The sequence below is a fragment of the Taudactylus pleione genome, unplaced genomic scaffold (genome assembly GCF_031769625.1).
Source record: "Taudactylus pleione unplaced genomic scaffold, aTauple2 ptg000113l, whole genome shotgun sequence".
Taxonomy (NCBI): domain Eukaryota; kingdom Metazoa; phylum Chordata; class Amphibia; order Anura; family Myobatrachidae; genus Taudactylus; species Taudactylus pleione.
The window spans coordinates 15,497,501-15,514,542 of NW_028284515.1; the positions used below are offsets into that span (position 1 = coordinate 15,497,501).

The following is a 17,042-nucleotide window of genomic DNA, read 5'->3' on the forward strand; positions in this document are numbered from 1 at the left end:
CTCTGAAAGAGCGCTCGCTCTGAATCACGGCAATTTTTAATTTTTTTATTTTTTTGTGCGTCCTCCTGGCCGCTAGCATAGCTGTGGGTGACCACCCACAGCTATTGCGAGGGGACCAGGAAGATGGTCGCGATGGTCAAGACCATCGCGGCTTGCGACGAGGCCCTTGTGGTAGGGTCTCGTGGCCGCAAGCCGCAGAGAACTACTGGCTCTAATACACTGGTGATGTCAGTGGGGCTGCCAACAAATGGCAGGCGTTCGCATGGGAACGCCTCAGTTTGTGAAGCCACCCCCACGCCATGCCTACAAAACAGAGCGAGCCGTCGGTCAACATCGACAGCCGTCCCTTTTGTAGTGAACCACGGAGCGAGAGAATTTCTCTCTCGCTCCGGGGCTTGCACACGCGCAGTGCGGCCGCTGCACGTGCGCAGAGCGCATCATCGACCCGCTCGCGAGCGGGTCTGAATCAGGCCCTAAATACGCTCTGAAATTGGGCTTACATTCCACTGTGCATTAGTCCTATGGTGTGCAGCATTATCTGACGCTGAACTAAAAATTGGTTTAATTTAACTACACTATTGCTCTGTATATGGTGTTTATTAAATGTGTGACTAGTTTTAAAATATAGATGCAAAAGAAGGAAAGGTGTTTGTCAGTTCTGTTCTGTCCTTTAGTAGTCTGTGCATTTACTTGTGTTCAGTATTTACATCTTACTTTAGAATGTGTTTACCAACATGGAGATTTTAGTTGTAATTCAGGTCAGCCTGAAGGAGGTAGAGGTGACGAAGACCAGTATAAAGGTCAAACTAAATTATTTGTCTCTAGGATAATAATAAAATAACTGTAAAATAATAATAATAATAATGACAACAAAAGCATGACTGACTGTAACTTTTTATGCTGGTCAGAAGGTGAGTATGTACAGATTTAGAAATGTTCTGTTTTGTATAAAACTACACTCCCTCTTATGTGTGCACTCCCCGCCCCTTTTTATGAATATTTACATTTGGAACAAATTTTGTTGTAGGCGATGCTCTACATACTAATTATGTTTGCCGTCAAACAAGATTTCAAGATCCGATATGAACAGTGTCACTTATGTTGTCTTCTAATTAATTTGTGTTCATTCATAGTATATTTACTAGTAACATATGGGGTTTTTGGTACTTAAAATGTAGCTACATAAAAAGTACATTTCGGATAGTTTCATTCTTTGATGAATACTAATAAGAGCCACTGTCAAAGGAAAATCGTGGTAAAGATTTACTGAACTAAAAAAATCAAGTTTGTTTCAGTTAATAAATAATGGTATCCCTGCATATCTTATGAAGATTTTTCTCATCCCGTCTGTACACTGCTTCATCGATTTAGAATGCTTAGAGTTGGTCTTTTGGGCACTCTTCGGAAAAATTAAAGTTCTACAGGCAACATACTGAATTCTGATTATTAGTCTAGATTATAATTATTGCACTCATCTAACCAATCTCTGTCAGCAACCAGTTGCTTTATATATGAGACATTTCGCCCTGCACACCACCTCCATGCATACGTTTTCATAGGCGTCTCGAACATGCTCTACACACTCCAACCATCACATTACGAAGTTTGAATGTTGATTGTAACCAGATACAAACATTCCGCACAAAGTACCTGTAGTTTTGTTGTATACGGTGGAATTCCAGGTGGGTGTTAATAGAGTTCAGCATATGTTCATTTAGAGTCATCTCCCAACTGGTAGATGTGTAATATCAAGTTTTTTTGTTTAGCAGGTCTCAATTTTTGTGAGAGATTTATCAAAAATTTAGAGGTCGCTCAAAGCAACCAATCAGCTTATAAGGGGAGAATTCAATTGACTGTAATGTTGAATAAAATTAGTCCCGGGGCTATTTCATCCCGCGACTAGAGGATTTCTGCTCGCACCTGAGGTGAGAGCAGAAAACCAATAAAACTAGAGCCCCGATCCTTATTTCGGGCTTAGCGCGTGTGCCAACCGTATCGTGGCCGGCACATAAGTCGGAGCGTTAGTAGCCGTAACCTGCATCTCCCGACTTTTAAGTGCACGGCGAGATGGAGAAAATAACCGCTCCGGGAACTCATTCCCGGCGCTATTCAACATGGCACTGAATTGAATCGCCCCCTAACTGTCATTTATCTAGTACAACCTGTAAAATGACAGTTAGAAGCTGGTTGGTTGCTATGGGCAACTTCTCCGCTTTATCACTCTCCAAGAATTGATAAATCTCCACCCTTGTCTGTTAACTTCCACCAAGGATGTGCCAGGCTGATGTTGAAGTGCTGTAATAAATGTAGATGTCTCAGTGGCTGTTGTGTTTGTACATACAGATGCCTGGCCTGCCGTGCTTGCTCTGTAATGTTTTTGGGACAGTATTGGAGGCAGATGATGAATGTACTTGATTAGCAGAACCGCAGTGCTACAGCATGGAAAGGCAGCACCACTCTCCTATGCCATTTGGGTGCAGGATAAAGTACAGACCCTGTGTAGATATACAGGTACAAGTGTCAATGGTTTAGTTCCCCGTTTTGGTAAACGTTCTTACCACCACACCAACACCTGTATGCTTTACGTTCCCCAGTCAGGTAAATAAAGTCTCACAGGTAGGTTTTCGTACAGGTCACACCTCCGTCATTTATTGCAGTTTTGTTGTTAGGAATCATAGCCTTGGGGAAACAAACCCTGAAACTACTGTATCTACTTGAGCTTATTGTGCAGTCAGCGGGCAGGACATTACCTGAAGGCCTTCTTGTGTCTTAAATGCTAATTACAAAGTGCTTAGCTGCACGGTTTCCTTTTCATGTCATCTTAAATGTAAGGATTCCTGGAGCTTTCTGTTTATCCCTGGGATTTTCCCTATGGGCTGTTTTGTAGCCTCACAGTAAGGGAAAGTGTAAAGCCACATCATTATGCCGGTGTGACTGCAGTGATTGTGTCCATTCATGCACTATTTGTAAGGGTTCTGGCACCAGTCATTTGGCAGCACCTAGTTTCATAGGAAACTGCTTTTTTTTTCTTTCTTTCTGCGAGTCACTAGGAAGAAAAGGATTCCCCTATTGATAACAGTGAGAACATCCAAAGGTGAAATGTAATATTTAATTATTTAGTGGTCAAATCAGGAGTTTATCTGTGTGCGACTGAGCCTGAATCTGTATACAAAGTGCTACAGTGCAGCGGCAGTGGCTCTTGTCCTCGCCAAGGTCCATCGTGCTTCGTATACAGACTGTCGCACACATATTTACAATATCAGTCGCATATCAAATCAGTGCTGTCTGGTGAAGCCGTTTTTGTGAGAGAAAGATGCTCGGCAGGCGCACGTGACCTTGCAGCTCTCTTGCGCAACATGGCGTATTGCGGCTAGATGTATGAGGACACATCTGTATTCATGCATCAGCCAAGCTGGACTTCTGTTCTGTCACTTCACTCTGCACCGTCCAATGCCCAGTCTGTGGGACACCACTCACTCTTTGAGTGCACTGGGTTAGGGCCACTGACTGTTTGGAACCTGGTGGGTCATGGCAGGTGATACTCTGGAATTCACCGTAACATAATACAATGCATCCTATGAATGTTTCTCCTTTTTAGCAAAGACAAATTGGATATAACATGAAGCTAAAAGCTTTGTGAAAGCAATTTTCCCCAAGGATCCCCTATTTATTTTTCCTTCTCTGCTCCATACAAAAACTGAGCTAGAGGTGACAAGCTGAGACTTTTCGCCATGTGATTGGTTCCCGTTCTGGTTTACCAGGCACTGCAGCCATTTAAAGAAGCTTAGCAAAAAAACGAATTTACACTTCTGCATTGCAGAGCACAGGAAAATTGGTTGCTTATACTGTAGCACTCTGGGTCAGATGATGGACCACCTTAGGGGAAAATGTTTGGTAGTGTAGTAAATAAAAACGACTTGTGCCCCAATCACTCAGCTGTGGCTTGCAGGAACAATGGCAAAAGCACATGTTTTATATTACACAGAGGTGTAACCCAATGAGGATCAGTGACCATGAGTGCTGCTGCATCTCAAGCTTACACATCTTACTGGCAAACTTTGGCTCAGAACTAGACGGAGTGACGCTGTGACAAAGCTACCTAGAATAAGGGGTTATATTTATGGTGTGCTAATTTACAGAAGTGGAATAGAAATGCATTGCAAATGTACAGGTAACCATTGGGCTACTGGTACTTGTGCTTCCTCCCACACCCCAAAAATATACTGGTAGGTTAATTGGCTCCCCACAAATTAACCCCAGTGTGTGTGTGTGTGTGTACAGGTGGTAGGGAATATAGAGTGTAAGCTCCGCTGGTACAGGGACTGATGTGAATGGGCAAACATTCTCTGTAAAGTGCTACAAAATATGTGTGCGCTATATCAATAACTGGTAATAAATAATGTTGTATTGGTCGTGCTTGCAGAAATGATCTTGAAGTGAAGACCTTGCTCTTTAGCTCCCAGGATGCAGAGACTGGTTTACTGTCTGCTAAAACGTCTCACACTTTGTACCCGGTAAATCATACTTCTAGAAACACCAGCTTGTATCTGTCTAACACAAAACTCGTTACTTCCTGTGTTTAATGTATCTGCTTGTGGTCGTGTATGCTGAATCATGACACTTACCTGACGTTTTGCAGCCATGTGGAATGAGCGCACTTCTAAGAACAGAAACGGATGTGGTTATGACATATTGCTGTTTGTTTACATGATCACTGATGGTTCGGTACATACTTGCTTTCATTATAAGATAATGTTTTATGAGTGTAGGCACCTCTGTTGCCTTTTAGTTGATGGTTCTTTATTGCATTCAAGTCTAGTTATGCATTAGGGGGTGCAATAGTATCTCCTAAACATAAATATTTGTTCGTAATCCTGAGACAATCAATAGGTTCTGCCTGCTTAAGGTGATGATTATATGCATCTAAATATACAGGTATAGTGTGTAAGCAATATAGCCCCCCCTCTTCCCCCTATATATCTCTTGTGTGTGCTCATGGCTTGAAAGCCGCTATTATGTTGGGTTTAGGATTGGGGGGTGGCATCAGGCTTTTGAACCCCACATACTGTACTAGCCCCGCAGATAATGAACTTCTTTAAACAAAGTCCAGGAGGTATAGTTACAGAGTGGCCGTTTTGATCTCAAAATGTAAAGCTGCACTTATATTAAGGTCACATCAGATCTGCTGCTTTATAAATGTACCCCCAGGTGTTTAGACAATCTCTTATACCACAAAGATATCAATCTAATTACTGTCTATGTCTAGATAGACATCAGATGTTAGCCAGTCAATAGTTAGACAGGGACAAGTGTGAGACACACTAACGTTCGACATGTAAGAAGGTCGACAGGGTCAAAAGTTCGACACAAAAATGAGCGACAATTTTTTTAAATTTTTTTTTTAGCCCTAATCTTCACCCTAACCGTGGGGGGTAAGTGACTAACCCTAACCTTAAAAACCTTACCTTTAAAAAGAAACAAAACGTGTCGACCATTTTTGTGTCGAATGTTTGACCCTGTCGACCTTCTTACATGTTGAACTTTAGCGTGTCTGACTTTTTGTCCCTGTCGACCTGTTGTCCCTGTCTAACTATTGACTGTCTAACATCTGGGGCCAAATGTAATAGGATGAGAGTTTAGAAAATGTGAGAGTTTTCTCATACTTTTTAAACTCTGCCAACGTAATAGAGTCCGAGAACAAAGCAACAGAGCAAACTCGCATGTTTTTCAGACGCAAAAAACTCATGATTAAAACTCTCGTCAAGATGTTTTCCCATTTTGAACATAAAACTCCACCAATGTGAGAGTTTACTGCTAAACTCTCACATTTTCTAAACTCTCACCCTATTACATTTGGCCGCTGGTGTCTATCTAGATATTGTCTATCTAATTACGGTCTTACCTATAGTTCGGAACCCCTTTTTCATGCTTGTTGGTTGCTCAACTACTGCTAACCCATTGGTGGTATGTGTACTAGTTCCTTTCACCCTAGTACATCCCATGTAAATGAGTCTGTCAGTGTTCAGGTGAGTTGTGTCACGGTCCTCTAAAGCTGGGTACACACCTTACAGATATATCTGCAGACCGAGTGATCTGCAGTAGATTGTTTTTCATACACACACTGAACAACCATCATCGGTCTTCTGTCCGGGGGGGGGGGCCTCCGCTGCATGTGTATGGGCGGTCGGCTGCCCGTACACACAGCACGATACCGTAATGTATCTGCAGATATATTGGGCATCGACTGTGCAGCACAGTGCTTGTAAACGGGGGAGTGGAATTCGAACGCAGGCGTGCTTAAAGGTCAAAACGGGCGTTTTAAGGGAGTGCATAATTAATCCAGCAGCGTCATTGACCACGTCACTTGATTTTTTTTAACTCAGAACTGCTCGCAAAATAGCGGTTGAAAAAAGCAACCACAAGAATAGCGAGCAGTTCATACGCTGTACGATGCACTCGATTAATCTAATAAATAGCGGACATGACGTATGGTGCGAGCGGCCAGGGGGCGTTTTTAACAAATAAACGAGCGTATGTTTTGCTCGCTCGTTCAGAATTAGAGGTGTGAACAGACTGCAATTTGCGAACGGATCATTTGAATAGCCACCCCTTGTTTTTGAACGAACGACCGCAAATAGCGAACAGCTCTGAATCAGGCCCTATATCTAGCAAGGTATTCCTGAATCCTATATGACTACTTAATACAGGGCTTGACAAATTTTTCTAAAATCTAGGAGCCAGGATGAAAGTGTAGGAGCCTGACCACCGCCCCCCCAAAAAATTACAGGAGTGAGTGAGGAGCACAGCTCTGTGTGTTATGCAACTGTTATACACACTATACTAGTCCACAAAATGGTCACAGTTGAATGGATACAGGAAAATGGAGGCCCCCTCACTGCTCTGCACAGCTCCCCTGCTCCACCCCCCACCCTCCAGTAATATTGGTCCACATTTCACATAAAACAATGGTGCCAGAAAGTACAACAAAACCCCCCTCTCCTCGTGGTCACACCACAATCCCTCTGAAGCCACTCCGCAATCCCTGGCCACGCATAGACCCTACTACCGGAGAGCTCTATGCAGCCAGAGATAGGTGACAGTAGACAGCCGAGACGTACAGTAGGATCAGCGTAGACTGGGACAGACAGCAGGGATCAGAGCAGGCCAAGATGGAGAGGAGTCGTCAGCGCAGGCCAGGACGGACACAGGCACAGCAGTCACCGCAGGCGACAGCACATGCACTCCTGTGCATGATATGAACACAGCAATACTATAGGCACGAATATCCGCAAGAGCTGATGAGGATCTGCTTCCTCCCTCACTGCAAAATCTGGTAGAACAGGCAGCAAAATCTGGTAGCCATAGCGACCTGGCCCCCGGGATTTGTCGAGCCCTGACTTAATCCTTTTGCTAAAGTCCCGTAAGCAGTAACCAGCAATTTATAATCCTTCACCATCAAAGTAGTTTATAAACAGTATTTACACTTCTTCTCTCCCCTTCTCTCAGCCACTTTCCCTGTAATAAATGGTGCTGGCCACAGGCTTTTATTTAGAAATATCTTCTTACAGGCAGTCGGTGATCACCTGGGCAGGACCCATTGCTGTTTTGGTTCTTGTTTTTGCTGTGTGATTGCAGATGTCCATTGATCACAAGCATTGGAAGACAGCAGGGCTCTGACCTGCTGGTAACATTCTGTGGCCAGTCCTGAGACTGTTAAATATTAACCACAAAATATTTGTTTTGAATTTACTTCCCTTCTCCCAATAAAAGCAGTAAGCCTCTGTATTCACTCAGGGCTATTTCCCCTTCAGCTCAAGGACCCGGACGTGACATCAGTGAGGGCGGGCGGAAGTGCGGTTCCATGCCTTGGCCATCACTAGTAGAAATTTGTACCCTCGCAGGCTCGCTTTGCTCGCCACGCTTCAGGTTACTATTCCCATTCTATGTCCAGATGGATAGTAACTGATGGCAGGGACCGTTCAGTGAAGGGCATCCAGCCGCAGCCATTCACTCAGTGGGTGCAGTTGCTGTGCAAAAAGGATATTCTAGTTTTAAAATACAAAAATCAGTTTTGTTTGAGTGATGCTCTGAATAACATGTAGCTCTTTTCAGTATTTCTCTTACCCCTTTCAGATGTACCGAGAATCCCGGGAATTTGTCCTGCCTCAGCCAAATTCCCGGGTTCCGCGTATGTCTGAAAGGTACCTTAAGTCTCAGGAAATTACCCTGCTTATGTCTGAATGGTGCTACCTGGGAATTTCTCTCCCGGCTGCATCAAGCAGCTTTTACATTGGCAGCGCACAGCGTACTATAGGGACACTCAGCGCTACTGCTCATTACATTGAGTTGGTAGTGCAGAGCGTCCTATAGGACGCTCAGCTCTGCTGCTCACCACCCCCTGCGCCGGTGACTGTGGCGCTGACAACCGAGTCAGCGACCATGGCCAGGTCCTCAGGCACAGAGAACCCCAGCCGGACGCCGGAGACACCTGCCAGCGCTGGAGACCGCCGGTGGGTCTCTGCCACAGTGGGAAGCCCACACTCCCACTGGACCACCAGGGCAGATATGTTATAAAATAAATAATTTACTATTTTTTTTTTTATTATAATGGCTGCATTTAGATTGGTCGGCTGCCTGCTGCATGATGATGACATCATCAGCGGCAGCCAGAGAGGGGAAAGGCTAGTAAGGGCAGAGGAGAGGCAGGTAATATTAAAAACTAAAAAACCCAGCTTATGTCTAAAAGGGGTCTACCTGGGAATATCCCGGGTAGACGCTGTAGTGTGAAAGGGGTATAAGAGGTGTATGTCAGACTCTTGTTTCATGTGCGTTGTTGAGAGATATATGAAGCTTAGAAAGTATTACACAATTTAATTACCAAAATCAGGGATTTTGAATGTATAGCTGTAATCCAATCATGCTTTCTGAAAATGGAGCATCACATTGGTGATGAGCAATCATCTGTACGTCTTATTTAACCCAGATGCTTACCTTTTTATGTTTGTGAATGTTAACAGCAGTTATTTTATACGGAAATGTATTCCCCATCCCGGCGCAGACAATGTCAGAGGACTGAATCCCAGTGTCTGAATCCCGACGGTTAGAGTTAGGTTTAGGGTTATGGGTTTGGAGTTGGGCACTAGGGGTACGGTCAGGGTTAGGTTGTGGGGATGTAGCCTGTATCCAGACGATTAGGATGCCGGCGGTCAGAATCTCGGTGACAGAATTCCAACCGCTGACATCCTGACGGTGACTATTGGGTTTAGGGTTAGGCCCTAATTCCCGTACCCAACCTCGGCTGCAGGTGGGTTAGGGTTATTCTGGGTACACCTTTAAACAGATATATCTACGGATGATGGTTGTTCGTACACACTGAACAACCATCATCTGTGTTCAGTGTGTAGCAGGGGGCGGGTCCCACTGGTCGGGGGGCATGTCTGCCCCTCCCTGCGGCTGCCGCTGCATGTGTGCGGGCGGTCTGCAGACATATCTGTCCATTGGCTGTGCAGCACAGCCAATGCAATATGTCCGTGAACGACGTTCACAGACCTATCACGGGTACACACTGGCCGACGGGCAGCAGATATATTGACCGATTAATAGTGTGTACCCAGCTTTGGTGGGTGGGGTAGTGTTAGGCAGCGGGTGGGGTGGGTTAGGGAAAGAGTTAGAATACTTAACTGCATGCATTGGGATTTCCACTGCCTGGATTATGCTGCCTGGATTCTAGCCGCCGACATTATCAGCGCCGGGATCTCGTGCCCAACCCGTTTATACAAGTTATATGCACAGCTTGAGATGTGTGGTTTTTTTGTTTCTTTCTTTCTTAAATTTTGGTAATTTTTCTAGTGCCGGTCTTAGAATGAAAACGATCTGATTGCTGTTGACAATTCCAATAGTTTGAATAAATACCACCCAGTTTTTACATGTGCTATTCAGTTATTGCAGACAAAGGTTACCTTGTATTACTGACAGCAAAAAGCCTCTACCATCTTTTAGTTCTCATTAAACATTCACAAATACTAAAAGCGTCAGAAGATTAACAGCAACAAGTAGACACATCAGCAATGTCGCCCTGTCCTCTTGTGTTTCCTAATGGGAGGAGTGGAATTGAGGTGAGGTGGAAGAACACAGGTCCCCCTGTGTTTTATCCTGGCTCAGAGCATGTTCTGGAAGTGAGTACTTGTCAAAGCATTTTGTGCACGTCCTGGTCCATTCGCTTATGGTATAATTAGGGATATCGGCAAATGTGCGTTTTACCATCTGATCTCAACCTCAATACAAAACAGCTTGTCTTTCAGGTTTACTGGTAATTTATATATCACCAAAGCTACATTACCAGTGGCACTTGATCTTGTACCATTATGTACTTCTAACCACTTTTTTTTTTTTTTTTTTTAATAGCAAAGATTTTTTTTTTTTTTTTTTAATAGCAAAGATTTTTTTTGTTTGTTTGTTTTAGACCCAAACATACATGGTGGTATTAACGTTTTTAAACTGGTCAAAATATAAATAAATGTAATAATCTTCTCCCCACATAGTACTGTCTGGAGTAAGCATTGCCTATTCTAGAAAAAAGTGTATGCTAACTCTTGCTTACTTTCCTAAATAGTACTTTACCAGATTACCAAACTCCCACTAATTGGGGGTGATATAAGTGTTTTAGCCGTGGCTATTTATTTTGGCAGCCGATGGAGCAATTCAAGTGTTGGTCGGACACGGATAGTTGCATAAATGTGCGATAAGTTGGCTGTTTGGTCACCCAAGGCAGGACTTTAAACTGGGTTAGCTGCTATACACGGCTACAGGCCACGCTTTTGGGCATGCACGTCTGGCACTGGCGCCTGAACGGAGCAACAAATGAACTGAAAGGAAATGTAACTTATGTCATTTAATAGCAAACTCCACTATATCTCACTGAAAGGTTTTTCTTTTTTTTTCTTTTACAGAAGTAACGCAAGCAACGTTGGTATTTGGTAGCAAGCGGGGGATTACAGAGGTAAATAAATATACTTTAGACGTAGTCTTCCCCTTTTACTCACATTTGCTCCAAGGGGCTGATTCAGTGAGCCGCGTTTAGCTGCCATTTTACTGCGGGAAAACCTAACTTTCACTTCATGGGCTATTTTCTGCATAAGTGCGCTAGCGACCCCTGCTTATCGCTTACCCGAGTGGTCATTTTATAGTGTATGGCTGTGGGGAACACACCCTTAACCCCAGAAAAAGGGCAAATAACATTGGGTAACAGCATAGAAGTCTATTAGAGGCCATAAGTAAAGTATATGAGGTTTTAAAAAGGTGTAAATGGCTGATTTTTACATGTGTTAAATTTTTTTTATAAAAAATTGAAAAATTCTAGTAAAAAAATATTTTTCAGCAAATTCATGTGTACATTATTTTGTGGTACAGACAAATGTATGTATTTAATTCTTACTATTTTTTTAGGCAAGTTTAAAAAAATACTGGTCAGAAAACATTTGTAACTCCAATGTACAAGTTCAACTTTACCACTTTCCCATCAATGCAATACCCCCTAAATACATGTCCCACATAATTAAACCCATATTTGCGCTTTTTACAGAAAATCACCTAAGAATTGACATGTCATTATTGGCCAAATTATGCTTTTTAAAAAAAATAGTCTGTTTATTGAATAGCAAAAGAAGGTGCACATAGACCGTAACGACAAGACGGCATTACAAATATCAAAGATAATGTCATCCAGTCTCTTTGCATATCATGATGGCTGTAAATTTTATGATGTAAAATGACATAAAGCAGACAGTAAGCGAACAAAGATAAGAAACGGAACGGAAACATAGTCCGCCATAAAGGCATAATATGTTCAAAAGAATATCCCATGTCATATCTACCTGTGTCGCAGGGCCGTAATTATGTTCTAGGATAAATTCAGAAGGAGGAGGGGGGGGGGGGAAATCAAATAGAAGTCAGGACACGGGACCCGTCAAGTGATCTGTCGCAATAAAACCCACCCTGTGTTCTCAAATATTTTCCAAATAGTCACCAGAGTATGACCTGGTAAGCTATCAATGTATAGTACCCATTTCTTATTAAACGCCACGTCCCCTTTTCAATATTAAAGGTCGCCTTTCACCTTTCATTATAGAGAACTTCCAATAAAGCAGTTTTCCATTCACATAAGGTAGGGGAGCAGGGCCTGCTCCAGGACCATTGCGGCCGAACGGGGGCTCCTCCACATTGGGGGCGCAGTGCAGCCACCAGTATCCCCTTTCCGGCTGCTCCAACTCCTCCCTCCCCACAGCTATTCTAAGCCCGCCTTTCCCCTACGTAAAGCCATGCTAAACCCGCCTTCCCCCTACTTACAGCCATGCTAAACCCGCCTTCCCCCTACTTACAGCCATGCTAAGCCCGCCTTCTTCCTCCCCACAGCCATGCTAAGCCCGCCTTCTTCCTCCCCACAGCCATGCTAAGCCCGCCTTCTTCCTCCCCACAGCCATGCTAAGCCCGCCTTCTTCCTCCCCACAGCCATGCTAAGCCCGCCTTTCCCCTACTTACAGCCATGCTAAGCCCGCCTTTCCCCTACTTACAGCCATGCTAAGCCCGCCTTCTTCCTCCCCACAGCCATGCTAAGCCCGCCTTCCCCCTACTTACAGCCATGCTAAGCCCGCCTTCCCCCTACTTACAGCCATGCTAAACCCACCTTCTTCCTCCCCACAGCCATGCTAAGCCCGCCTTCCCCCTAATTACAGCCATGCTAAGCCCGTCTTCTTCCTCCCCACAGCCATGCTAAGCCCGTCTTCTTCCTCCCCACAGCCATGCTAAGCCCGTCTTCTTCCTCCCCACAGCCATGCTAAGCCCGTCTTCTTCCTCCCCACAGCCATGCTAAGCCCGTCTTCTTCCTCCCCACAGCCATGCTAAGCCCGTCTTCTTCCTCCCCACAGCCATGCTAAGCCCGTCTTCTTCCTCCCCACAGCCATGCTAAGCCCGTCTTCTTCCTCCCCACAGCCATGCTAAGCCCGTCTTCTTCCTCCCCACAGCCATGCTAAGCCCGTCTTCTTCCTCCCCACAGCCATGCTAAGCCCGTCTTCTTCCTCCCCACAGCCATGCTAAGCCCGTCTTCTTCCTCCCCACAGCCATGCTAAGCCCGTCTTCTTCCTCCCCACAGCCATGCTAAGCCCGTCTTCTTCCTCCCCACAGCCATGCTAAGCCCGTCTTCTTCCTCCCCACAGCCATGCTAAGCCCGTCTTCTTCCTCCCCACAGCCATGCTAAGCCCGTCTTCTTCCTCCCCACAGCCATGCTAAGCCCGTCTTCTTCCTCCCCACAGCCATGCTAAGCCCGTCTTCTTCCTCCCCACAGCCATGCTAAGCCCGTCTTCCCCCTACTTACAGCCATGCTAAGCCCGCCTTCCCCCTACTTACAGCCATGCTAAGCCCGCCTTCCCCCTACTTACAGCCATGCTAAACCCGCCTTCTTCCTCCCCACAGCCATGCTAAGCCCGCCTTCCCCCTAATTACAGCCATGCTAAGCCCGTCTTCTTCCTCCCCACAGCCATGCTAAGCCCGTCTTCTTCCTCCCCACAGCCATGCTAAGCCCGTCTTCTTCCTCCCCACAGCCATGCTAAGCCCGTCTTCTTCCTCCCCACAGCCATGCTAAGCCCGTCTTCTTCCTCCCCACAGCCATGCTAAGCCCGTCTTCTACCTCCCCACAGCCATGCTAAGCCCGCCTTCTTCCTCCCCACAGCCATGCTAAGCCCGCCTTCCCCTACTTACAGCCATGCTAAGCCCGCCTTCTTCCTCCCCACAGCCATGCTAAGCCCGCCTTCCCCCTAATTACAGCCATGCTAAGCCCGCCTTCCCCCTAATTGCAGCCATGCTAAGCCCGCCTTCCCCCTAATTGCAGCCATGCTAAGCCCGCCTTCCCCCTAATTGCAGCCATGCTAAGCCCGCCTTCCCCCTAATTACAGCCATGCTAAGCCCGCCTTCCCCCTAATTACAGCCATGCTAAGCCCGCCTTCCCCCTAATTACAGCCATGCTAAGCCCGCCTTCCCCCTAATTACAGCCATGCTAAGCCCGCCTTCCCCCTAATTACAGCCATGCTAAGCCCGCCTTCCCCCTAATTACAGCCATGCTAAGCCCGCCTTCTTCCTCCCCACAGCCATGCTAAGCCCGCCTTCTTCCTCCCCACAGCCATGCTAAGCCCGCCTTCTTCCTCCCCACAGCCATGCTAAGCCCGCCTTCTTCCTCCCCACAGCCATGCTAAGCCCGCCTTCTTCCTCCCCACAGCCATGCTAAGCCCGCCTTCTTCCTCCCCACAGCCATGCTAAGCCCGCCTTCCTCCCCACAGCCATGCTAAGCCCGCCTTCTTCCTCCCCACAGCCATGCTAAGCCCGCCTTCTTCCTCCCCACAGCCATGCTAAGCCCGCGCGGGGTAAATTAAATTTGGTTTGAAATTGTGAGAATGAAAGTATGTAGCCCCCAGGGTTGAAAACATAATTTATGGAAAAGATTCCCTTATGGTACCAGGATGTATATGCAGGATTTGCCATGGATGGAGGGAAAGCCAGATTACCCCAAAGAGAGCTATGAGTGGAAGAGTGGGGGTTACCATGTAATAGTAAGCCAGGCTCTGTATGTATCCCGGAAGAGGATATTATTGTGGCATGATATAGGGAGCTGCTGTTACGGAGTATGAAGTGGGGCTGCTGGAACACATGGGTAGAATAAGGCCTCCTTACGTGCTGTGTTAGTAAAATCCTCTGCGTGTACAAGCCAGTCAGAGCCGTACCTGAAAGGAGCAGATCTAGCAAAAGCCGTAATATGAGGCACGCTCAAGCCCCCCTGTTTTTTTTGGGGAGAAATGTACGACTACGGCTCATCTGTGGCTTATGATCACGCAAATGATGTTATTTAAATGCCTCAATCATTGTCTATCGGCTGTGTAGCACAGCCAATGCGATATGTCAGTGTCCGCCGACGTTCACCGACATATCGCAGGTACACACTGCTCGACGGGCAGCAGATACATTGTCCGGTCAATTGATCGGCCAATGTATCTGTCAGTGTGTACCCAGCTTTAGGGAATTGCTAGGCTGTCTTGTAATGAGTATTTCTTTAAGCTGAGTACACACTAGGCTGACCCGCCGTCCTATCGAACGATTGGTAAGTGTATACACACCAATCGTTCTGGCAATGTGTCGGCGCAGTTAGCGCTGATATCACAATGGGGTGGGCATTTGAAATCCAGTTGAGCTTTCACTCACCGCCGGGTCCCTGCAGCATGTGTACGGGCGATCGGCAGGTTGCCCGTACACACCAGCAGATGACCGATTTATATCTGCAAGATAAATCTTCATCTGCTGTGCTGCATGTCTGTGAACGATGTCGTTCAGATATATCCGCTGTATACATCAACAGTATCTGAAGGTGAACTATCTCTGAAGAACCGAACCCATTATAGTGCCTACACCATGCAAACAAAGTTATGAAGGATAATCTTCTGCCTTTGCCTGCAGTTCAGTAATGTTTTCTGCTTCCCAATGGTGCTGGGCGTATTGTACACCACTTAGCAGGTCCTGGGTCTGATGAGCAGTGCTGATATGGGAGGAATTCCACTTCTGTAAGCTGTTACTGAGCATGGTGTCATCACACAGAGAGGTTGCAGTTGTAGAGTTTCACTTTGGTATGTTTGCGAACAGGCTTTAAAGGCGCACTACAAATATGCATGGGATGATGCATTTATTAGGCACTTAGCTGAGGTTAGTGATCTGTATCTTATTTATTTTTTTTCTGTTTGGTAGACTGATCTTTTACTTAAAATGGAATGTCACATTATTCTAAAATAAATAAAGCAGACTTTTAAAAAAATGATTCTCTCCTTAGCCTGCCATAGTCAGGAATGGTAAACATGATGCCAGCTGCTACCGTTGTTACTACCGCAATGCAGTCTTTACTGGGCAGAGTACAGTATAGTATTTTTAACAAATATTTATTTCTGTTAGGTTAGTTGGTGGTCTTTTGCTATTGGGTAAAATAGACCCTATGTTCCCCTCTACTACCTGTAAGCATTTTCCATATGCTCTCTGTAGTAGAATGTATAGAGTTGTCGCAAAGCTTTTTCCCTCTAATCCCCCATGTCCCCCTTGTACAGAGAGGGAAAGTGTATGCAGAGCTTAGAGATGCATGAATAGCTATGAGGGTCTCCTTAGAGACACTGTTAGCCCTGAATGGGTACTGAGCAGTAATATGGAGATCGAAATTGGAGTGGACGCTTAAATCTGCTGCAAGTGACAATTGGTCCGTGCACCCCCACCCCCAAAATGACAGGATGGCTTGTCTGTGCATTAGTGGATAGACGTATGACAGCAGAGGTGCAGACCTGTATCCAGGCACATACACTATCCAGTGGTGGAAGACCTTGTCTTCCATTTGTCTGAGGCCCGATGGTCAATTGTCTGCTGACCAATTATTGCTGATGTTTTACTCCTGGTCAGATGCAGCGATGTAAGAACAGACACCAAAGATAGCTAGTTTATTGAGCGTTAGAAATGGAATTGATAGGTATAAATACAAAAACTTTATGCTTTGATTAAAATATGGCATTTGGAACACAGGTGATCAGTGAACCAAATTAAAGTTGTAAAGATCACAGCGAGAAAGTGTCTTTGGCTGATAGTGCAGATGATCAGTTTTTAGGACCAGCTCTTGGTAAACTTGTTCATGTTTAGGAAGCCAGGAACAATTATTGGAAAATTAGAAATAAAGGAATGTGGGGAAATAGATGCAGCAAGGACAGAGGGGATGTAGTCAGTTTGCCGGCGGACAGGATGCCGGCTGTTGAAATCCCGGCATCTGAAGCCTCACACTGGACTCGATATAGGTGTTTAAATTCCGACGCCAGTTTAGAGATTAGATACCGGACAGCCGCCATCCCGAACGTAAGTATTATAGCGAGGCGCATTAGCTGTTGGCCACGGGGGGGGGGGGGAGGGGTTAGGTTTAGGCACCACAGGGGGTGGGGGGGGGCTTTAGGGTTAGGCATCACTGGAGAACGGATAGGTTT

The 17,042-nt window shown here is 45.6% G+C and overlaps 1 protein-coding gene across 4 annotated transcripts in view; it reads left to right on the top strand.

Annotated features, from left to right (window-relative positions):
- The window catches only part of NUMB (NUMB endocytic adaptor protein), a 122,653-nt gene that overhangs the window by 41,402 nt on the left and 64,209 nt on the right, over window positions 1-17,042 (top strand). For 3 of the 4 annotated variants that reach the window (XM_088471262.1, XM_088471267.1, XM_088471266.1), the window contains exon 2: window positions 10,950-10,999. The exons of the other annotated variant lie outside the window; for it this stretch is intronic. The gene's annotated coding sequence lies outside the window, so the exon portion shown is untranslated. The remainder of the gene's footprint in view (window positions 1-10,949; window positions 11,000-17,042) is intronic. 4 annotated transcript variants of the gene reach the window in all.